Source organism: Alligator sinensis, unplaced genomic scaffold (assembly GCF_000455745.1).
Source record: "Alligator sinensis unplaced genomic scaffold, ASM45574v1 scaffold285_1, whole genome shotgun sequence".
NCBI classification, from domain to species: domain Eukaryota; kingdom Metazoa; phylum Chordata; order Crocodylia; family Alligatoridae; genus Alligator; species Alligator sinensis.
In genome coordinates, this window is record NW_005842235.1 from 824,972 (window position 1) to 834,346 (window position 9,375).

The 9,375-nt window shown below is 46.8% G+C and overlaps 1 long non-coding RNA gene across 1 annotated transcript; it reads left to right on the top strand.

Moving 5' to 3' along the window:
- The first annotated feature begins 433 nt into the window (after window positions 1-433).
- On the top strand, window positions 434-8,826 carry LOC102372478. The gene is made up of 3 exons (XR_324283.1): window positions 434-520; window positions 7,100-7,180; window positions 8,420-8,826. It is a non-coding gene; the product is annotated as an uncharacterized LOC102372478 (long non-coding RNA).
- The last annotated feature ends 549 nt before the right edge of the window (window positions 8,827-9,375 follow it).

Below are 9,375 nucleotides of genomic sequence, written 5' to 3' on the forward strand. Positions count from 1 at the left end.
ATATTGGGAGAATTTAGGGAGATCTCCCTGGGGGTGAGGTGGGGATTTGGGGGGAGTTAGGCAGGGATGGGGGGTACAAAGATATTTCTTGCATGTAACTGTGAGTGACAGTAGAGAGATGTGGTTGGGATTGGCAGGAAGGTTTACCTTTGTATGGGTTCATGGCAGGAAGGTTGTGAGGGAGGGGAGGCATAACAGGGTACCTGAGGTGGTGCCTATTACTAGAAGGAATACAGCTTAGCCATGCTGGAGTTGCAATGGGAAAGGCAGGATGATATGGAGTGCTGGGAGCCCAAGTGTTCCCAATAAAGTCCCACCTGGGCCACAACAGGAAATCATGTGGAAACATGGCTATGGGAATTGGCTCTCAGAGGAGGAGCCAGAATATAAAAAAGGGCAGGGGGATAAAAGGAAGCCCCCAGAGAGTGAACATCTGGAGCAACAGGGGCCATGTGGACTGGCAGAGCAGAGCCCTGAGACAGCAGACATCCAGAATCCAGATGCAGCCCAGAGAACACAGGTACTTACTGGGGGCAGGAGGCAGCAGAGACTTCCTTGGTGGAGACAAGAACACCTACCTGGGTGAGCGGAGACTTATCACAGGGTCCCTCCTGCAGAAAGAAAAGATGGGGAGCCGGTTCACAGGGCAGGGAGAGAGGAATCAATTTTCCTCTACTGCTGAAGGAGCCCAAAGAGGCTAGGCTATGAAAGGGCATTTCAGAGGTCTGGTGGATGTTCATGCCAAAAGAGAGGGGTGGACACTAGGAGCCTGAAGAAGCAAGGGCCAGCCAGTACCACTCCAAACCAACCTGTGGGCCACTTGGCAGGGACAACTGAGGAGCTGTGAAGTGAGCAGGCTGAAGAGGACATCCTGCTGAGAAGTACAAGCCAAGTATAGTCAGCAGAGGCCAGCTAGTTAAGGGATAAATGGAAGGGGGATTAATGGGACCAACCTGAAGAAGAGGGAGGAAGAGTCCTGGAGGGGCATGTACGCCCAGAATATCACAGGTGTGGTGAGGACAGAGTATAGGGGTTGGAGAAGCCCTGTGAAGAGACGGGGCTCATGACCTGGCCACATATTGTAAGCTGCTCTGAACCTTTACAACAGGGCAGAAAATAAATAAATATATAACTATATAATCAATTCCATCCAGATCCTCACTTGTCTTTGTGGGAAATGTAAATTGCATATCCCTGCCAAAACACAGCTACATGGAGGACTGCTTCCCATGTAATAAGTGCCTGCTGCTGAATGCCATCAGAAAACAGGTGTTTTCTGAGGCAGGGGCAGGTGGCTAGGCAGAGAAGTACGACAGATTGCAGAGCCACTGGCCATCATTGAAAACTTATGGTGATCAGAAGATATCTCACATAATTGGAAAAGGGCAAACATAGTGCCCAAATTTAATAAAGGAAAAAGAGGAGGGTCACTCCAGTCAGCCTCACCTCGGTCTCTGGAAAAAATCATGGAGCAGATCCTCAAGGAATCCATCTTGAAGCACTTGGAAGAGAAGGTGATCAGGAACAGGGAGCATAGATTCACCAAAGGCAAGTCATACCTGAGAAACCTGATTGCCTTCCATGATGAAGTGACTCACTCTGTGGATGCAGAGAGACCAGTGGATGTGATATACCTTGATTTTAGCAAGGTTTTTGATACGGTCTCCCACACCATTCTGGCAGGCAAGCTAAGGAAGTATAGGCTGGATGAATGGATTGTAAAGTGAATAGAAAACTGGCTCATTGGGTAGTAATCAATGATTCAATGGCTAGTTGGCAGCCCAGATCCAATAGAATGCTCCAGGCATTGGTCCTTGGTCTCGTTTTGTTCAATGTCTTCTTCAGTGACCTGAAATATGGCATAGAGTGCAACCTTAGCAAGTTTACAGATTACACCAAGCTATGGGGAGTAGTAGATACAATGAAGGGCTAGGATTCAGAGTAACATAAGCAAATTGGAGGATTGGGCCAAAAGAAATCTCATGAGGTTCAACAAGGACAAGTGTAAAATCCTGCACTGAGGACAGAACAATCCCATGCACCAGTACAGGATGGGGACATACTAGCTAAGCAGCAAGTCTACAGAAAAGGACCTGGCGGTTAGAGTGGACAATAAGCTGAATATGAGACAACAGTGTGCCCTTGTTGCAAAGAAGGCTAATGCCATACTGGGCTGCATTGGTAGGAGTGTTGCCAGCAGGTCAAGGGAAGTGATTATTCCCTTCTATTGAGCACTGGTGAGGCCACATTTGAAGTACTGTGTTCAGTTTCACCCCACTACAGAAAGGATGTGGGCAAATTAGATAGAATCCAATGTAGTGAAATAAAAAGTGGAAAGAGGGCTGGGGGACATGACTATGAGGAAAAACTGAGGCAACTGGGCTTATTTAGTCTATAGAAGAGAAGACTGATAGGGGATTTAATTGTAGTCTTCAACAACCTGACAGGAGTTTCAAAAGAAGATGGAGACAGATTGTTCTCAGTGGTGGTAGATGACAGAACAAGGTCTCAAGCTTCAGCAAAAGGAGTTTAGGTTAAATATTAGGAAGAATTTTCTTACCAGGAGGGTAGTAACACACTGGAACAGGTTACTCAGAAAGGTGGTGGAATCTGCATCCTTGGAGGTTTTTAAGACCTGGCTAGACAGAGCTTTGGCTGGGATGATCTAGTTGGGGATGGTCCTGCCTTTAGCAGGGTGTTGGACTAGATGACCTCCTGAGGTCCCTTCCAACCCTAATTTTCTATGATTCTTTGATTCCTAACCACTATTACCAAATCCTAACCACACATAACAAATCCTGACATCAGGGAAGAAGGAGCACACTACACTTGCACAACAAGCAATACCATTCATCCCAATGGCTTAAGGAATCAAGGATACTCCTTCCCCTAGTAAGAAATGATGTTGGGAGTGACAACACCCTTATGCTGAAGATGGAGACATCCATTCATTGACTGGACCTATTGTATCCGGAGATCTGCTGCTGGCCGAGTCCAAATCCAAGATGTTATAGAAAGGTGCCAGAGACTCATTCAGTCCTCTTACTACTACCTTATGTTTCTCATCCATGTGAGGACTATTGATACTGCTAGGGGTGACCCTGACTAGATCAAAAGTGTCCCAAGAACTGTTTGGTCAAAGGTGAAGGGAGAAGGGGGTTAAAGCTATGTTCCCTGGAATCCTTCCAGTCCAGGGTAAAGGCCCATTCAGGGGCAGAAGCATATTGGCTATTAGCACAATGCTGTGTCAATGGGAAAAGGAATGGGAAAGGGGGAAAAGAACAAGATGTCATAGTGGGTGGCTGCTATAGGCCAGGGGTAGGCAACCTGCATCATGCATTCCACAAGGGACGTGGGCAGCATCTATGTGGCACATTGCAGACTGGGAAAAGGACAGAAAGTACAGTGGTAAATATGGATGGGAGCAGAAAGCAGAGTAGCAGATGGAATAGGAAGCAAAGAGAAGGAAGCAGAAAGCAGAGCAACAGATCAGGCTGTGGAAGGGTATTGGAGTGTCATAGGGCTAATTTGTGGCACACCTGCCATAAACGTTGACCCACACTCTTTTAAGACATAAAGCTTACTGCTCTTGCTGCTACCATGGCATGGACTCGCTGCAGACTGGCATTCTGGCTCTCCCTTCAAATCAGTATCCAGGGCTGATGCCCCTACTGACTCAGCCATTATCAGTTTGAATCCTCTCAAGCAGAGAAGGAATGGAACCTCGCTCTTTCTCATCCAAGATGACTGCTCTGACCACCATGTATTACATACAGGAGAATATCACCATTCTCCAACTTACTTCACATTCTCTTCTTATGAGTACCAAAATATTTTGCTTTGAATTCTATGAAGTATGAGCTATGTTATGAAGTATTTGGTATCAAATCAAGTTCTGGGGTTTTTTTGTGGAATACTGAAATGTTAAGTTTTGGTTACTCTAAACCAATGTTTAGGAGTCTAAGTTTACTGAGAGTAAGTCTCAGTGGCCATGCCTACATTAGATGCTGACTGTGCAGTTCCCCATGACTAATGCACAGTAGTGTTGTGTGACAGGAAGCATGACATGATGGTACTGCACAGTAGTCAAAAGCTACTGCACAGTCTGCATCACAAAAGAGCTGTTCCTTGGTGTGACTGCACAGTCAATCACCTGATCACTCTGTAATGACTGTGTAGTAATGACTGCATAGTCATGTGGCCAGTACCATTTAGTGGATGTGTCTACATCAGACACTACTGTGCAGTCATTACTGTGCATTTATTTAGTACTTGTGAAGGTTGATGCTGACCCACCTGGAGCCTGTTTGTTGCCTTGCTAGGATAGGCGGTTACTTTTTAAAACCCCCCTGCCATGACTTCGATGTTAAGGAGGAAATGTTACTTTTTAAAACTCCCCTGCCATGACTTCGATGTTAAGGAGGAAAACATAGGAACAATCCTAGGAGACAAGATGTCTGTTAATGATTCAGGTGGTTGGCTCCTCTTTGCAGGACTCCACCATCCCCATACCTTGCCCTATCCACACCAGATGTTTCATAGATTTCATAGCTTTCATAGGCATTAGGGGCTGGAAGGGACATCATGAGATCATCAAGTCCACCCCCCGCCAAAGGCAGGAAGTCTGCAGGGATAAGATGATCCCAGCAAGATAAACATCCAAAAGCCTTTTTAATGAGTCCAAAGTATGTGCTTGCACCACCTCGGGGAGGGGGGGAGGGGAGTCTTTTCCAGACCGTGGACACTTGGACTGTAAAGAAGTTCTTTCTTATATCAAGTCTGAATCATCCTTCTAGAAGTTTGTGGCCATTGGACCTAGTTATCCCTTGGGGAGCCCTGGTGAACAACTGTTCTCCCAGATCCTGACACCCCCCTCTCTTATATACTTGTAGGCAGCCACCAAGTCTCCCCTGAGGCTTCTCTTCACCAGACAGAATGTCTCTCAGCCTCCCCTCATAAGGCTTGCTCTCTTGGCCTTTGATCACATGGCTGGCTATCCTCTGGACTCTCTCAAGCTTATCCACAGCCCTCCTAAAGTGGGAGGCCCAAAACTGGATGCAGTACTCCAGCTGCAGCCTCACTAAGGCTGAGTAAAGTGGGAGGATGACGTCCCTGGTTTTGCTCAACATGAATTGGTATGTATATGCCAGAGTTTGGTTTGCTCTGCTGGCCACGGCATCGCATTGGGGGGGCTCATTTCCATCTTGTGGTGAATCAAGACCCCCCCAGGCCCTTTCAGTCATGGTGCTAGCGAGTGTCCCACCACCAAGCCTATAAGTGTGATGCTGTTTTTTTCTCCAAAGGTGGAGTACCCTGCATTTCTCTACATTGAATGCCATCAGGTTTTGGTCTGCCCACTTTGCAAGCATGTCCAGGTCAGCCTATATGCCCAGCTTATCCTCCAGCATGACGGCCTTCCCTTGTAGTTTAGTGTCATCTGCAAACTCTGCCAGTCCAAATCTGATGCCCAAATCCAGGTCATTAATGAAGATATTGAAGAGTACTGGCCCAAACACTGAGCTCTGGGGGACTCCACTGGTAACCTTGCACCACTTTGATTTGTTCCCATCAACTAATACCCTTTGGGTCTGACCCTGGAGCCAGTTCCCCAGCCATTGTATTGTGAGATGGTCAAGGCTGCAGTTCCCCAGCTTGGTCATGAGGACAACATGGGAGACCAAGTGAAAGGACTTCTTGAAGTCCAGATAAATTACATCAATCTCATCTCCCCTGTCCAGGCAATGCATCACCTGGTCATAGAAGGAGATGGGATTGGTCAGGCAAAACCTTCCAGGAATAAAATCATGTTGCCTGGCCTTCAGTAAGTTGCTTTCTGTTAGCCTGTTGCATATGGATCCCTTGATAATTTTCTCCAAGATCTTTCCAGAGATGGACATCAGACTGATAGGTCTGTAATTCCCTGGATCTTCTTTCTTCCTTTTCTTGAAGACTGGGACCATGATGGCTCTTTTCCAGTCTTCCGGTACATCACTGTCATACTGCAAGCACTATGAGCTTTCAAATATCTTGGCCATAGGGCCTGCTATGATGTCCGCCAGCTCTTTTCAGACTCTTGGGTGTAATCCATCTGCGCCCATGGATTTGTGGATGTCAAGCCTCTCAAGGTGTTCTTTCACTTGATCTATGTCAATTGTGGGCCCATCTCTTGAGCCCTGGTTGTTTTGCGTCCTGTCTGACAGCATGACCCCCTAGGGTGGGTGAAAAACTGATGCAAAGTAATCGTTTAGGAGACTGGCCTTTTCTTAGGCACCAGATATCAGCTGCCCCATTTGATCTCACAGGGGACCAACGTTGCTCTTGTTCTTCCTCCAACTTCCGACATATCTGAAGAATGACTTTTTGTTATCCTTGATTCTGGCAGCTAGCCTAAGTTCAGTTGCTCCTTTGGCTTTTCTGGACCACTCCCTACAGTTATGGGTTCATGCTGAGTAGTCCTCCTTGGTGATGATTCCAGTTTTCTATCTGGTGTAGGCTTCTTTTTTTTTGGTTCAGGAGACCAAGAAGTTCCCTTTAAGCCAAGGGGGCTTCCCTGCCTTCTGACTGCATTTCCTGTGGGATGGGATTGACTTCCCTTGAGCGTTTAGGATTGAGTTTTTTAGAAACAACCATTCCATATAGACTCCCCTGACTAGGGGCCTATGATCCCCTAGTGCCTGACTGACCAGTCTCCTGAGTTTGGGGAAGTCAGACTTCCCAAAGTTGAGGATTTCTGTTTTACTGAGGGATTTTACCACCCTGTGTTGGACAGAGAAAGTAATCAGATCACGGTTGCTGTCACCAAGCTTGCCTTCAATCCTCAGATCACTCACCAGATCATCCCCTTTGGCCAGAACCAGATCCAGCAGTGCATCTCTGGGCTTGCTGTTCCTAGTCTTTGCTGCTGGGAGTTCTAATTTTCTGGCTATTGGGTCCCTGTTCAAGGTACTCCCTTTATTCCAGCTGCCTGCCTCATTCTTCCCTGCATGGGTCCCAAGCCAGTTGCTCCCTGGTTCAAATCCTGCCCTTGACACTCAGGGCTGGGACTGGAATGATTACCCTGCTGGGTTATAACCTCTCTTTTGCCCCTCTTATCTTCCAGGTCTCCAGAGAAGCTCATTTCATCCTCTCGGATTTGACTCACTGGCTGCCTCATCATCACCTTGTCTCCAACTTTTCTCAGGTAAATCAGTTGCCGGGACTCCCCTCCAAGTCCCGGGGTCAATCCCCCTCTGTTGTGGTCTCTCCACATTTCTGTCTCATTCTTCTTTCCTGGGGATCAACCCTGACTACTTTGTTGGCATCCCTTTAATCTCATGCACTGGCCAATTGGGCCTGCTGTGGCAGCATGTGATCCGCTGCCTCTCTTTCTCAGCTATTCCCTTTAGGGTCTCTGGTGTGGCTTTCTTCTTGTCTGGGTTGGTCACCTCTCTTTCTTCCCTCCGGGTTCATCTCAGAGCAGTTGGGTTCACTGTCGAAGTCTTTGATCTGCCATGGCCCCAGCTTCCCCAGATGATTCCCCTGATCAGCCTGGACACAACATCCCTCCCACCCAGGTTTGCTGCATCTTTTCCTTTGTCTGGGTTCACCCCAGTAAGAGTCTTCTCTCTTTACTTCTCTCATGTGCTTGTGGCAGTGTGTGTTAACCGCCCTGTCACAGCACTTGTATTAGCAAGGACTAAATAAATGCACAGCAACTAGAGTTACTGCACTGTAGTGCCAGTGAACATCTTTTAGGCAATGCTACTGTGCAGTAGCTTAATAATACTGTTCCTGTGCTGTGACATGCTACTGAACAGTATTTTTTTGGCTACTGTGCAGTCAGCATCTCATGTAAACGCACCCACTGAGGCTCAATGTTTACTAAGTCTAAATCTTAGTAACTTTCATAGGGAATAATGCTTCCAAGTCACTTGTCTTTGTAAATCAGACACATGACTTTGTACATCTCTTGACCATATCTGTCAGCAAGACGCTACTAGAACTCTAATTATAATTTTTCTCACCAAAAGCCATAGGGAATTTAAGCAGCAGCACCAAGATAGATGCTTTCCCTTCTCCCAGTGAAATCCAGATTAGTGGGATAATTACTCACTAGAAAGGTGATTGATCCTACGGTTTTATGATGCTATCATCCTTCTGAAATGTGACAACTGACATGAGAGGGTGGGGGTGAGGAGTTAATACAACCAATAACTAACTGGCAGGTGGGGGGGATTGAATTGGATTGTCATGCAGGAAGGTGAAAGGCAACGCAAAGCACAGAGCTTGGCTGGTAACTTGTTTGCAGCTGTACAGGGTCTGCAGTTCAACAACTTGGACAGGCAGGCAGAAAAGCCCTACTTGGTGTTTTTTTTCCTCATCTGCTCATCTGATTCACAGAGCACAGAATAATTCCTCACCTTCATTCCTTGAATTTCAGCTCCAGTTGTTACACCGCCATCACTGCCACCATTACCACCACTGAAAAAAACACAGACCACATAGGAAGCCTGATAACGTTGCCCAGACAGATAGAATCTTCAGGTCCATCAGTAGCTGCATGGTGTCATTGCAGGAGATACCAGGACAGGCATATCAAGCTGTGGCTAAGTGTCAACCGGGTAATGCAGCAGGAGGCATTCACGGGAAAGTGAGAGAGAAGGGCAGCTCATCTCAGAAACATAGAAAACCAGTATTGCTTATGTTCAGTGATAGTAGCTGACTATTGCTGATTATTGATCTTGTTTGTTAATTTAAGCATAAACAATGTCTATGGTTACTGTGTGTTGGTAAAAAAGGTCTTGTAATGAAACTCGCTGTTTATTGCCTGTGGTTTAAAAAGTTGAAGAGTACAGCTTTTTGATAATGGTTACCTTGGTTAATAAATCAGCAAAGGTTAATTATGTAAAAAACTTTTCTGTCTTCTTTTCTTTCAATGTGGGCAGCCAACAGGAGATCATCAGGCCAGGGTCCTGGGCTTTGTTTCTGGCTTTGCTGTCATAACTGCCAAATAAAGTTATTTGCAACATTCAGGGTTGTTTAACTTGTAAAACTGGAAAAAACAGTAAGGCCCCAAGGGGAAACATCATGACACATAGGGGGCAGAGTACTACAGTTTGGGAGTGAGGGGCACTGGCAGGGTCAGGGGTGCCCAGGTCATGAGTTAGGGACAGCAGGATGGCTTAGGGGCCTAAGTCCTGGAGTGACAGACAATGGATTGGGCTGCACCAGGGCACCTTTTTATTTATTTTTTAATGGAAATATGGTAACCTGAGTGGGAGCTGGGCCGGGTCTAGCCCCGTCCAGGCCCCTCAGAGAGAGAGAGGTAGGGGGAGGGTACTTACCAATCCCTCTCCAGTGGGGCAGGGTCCCCCAAATCCTGGGCAGGGCCCCGCC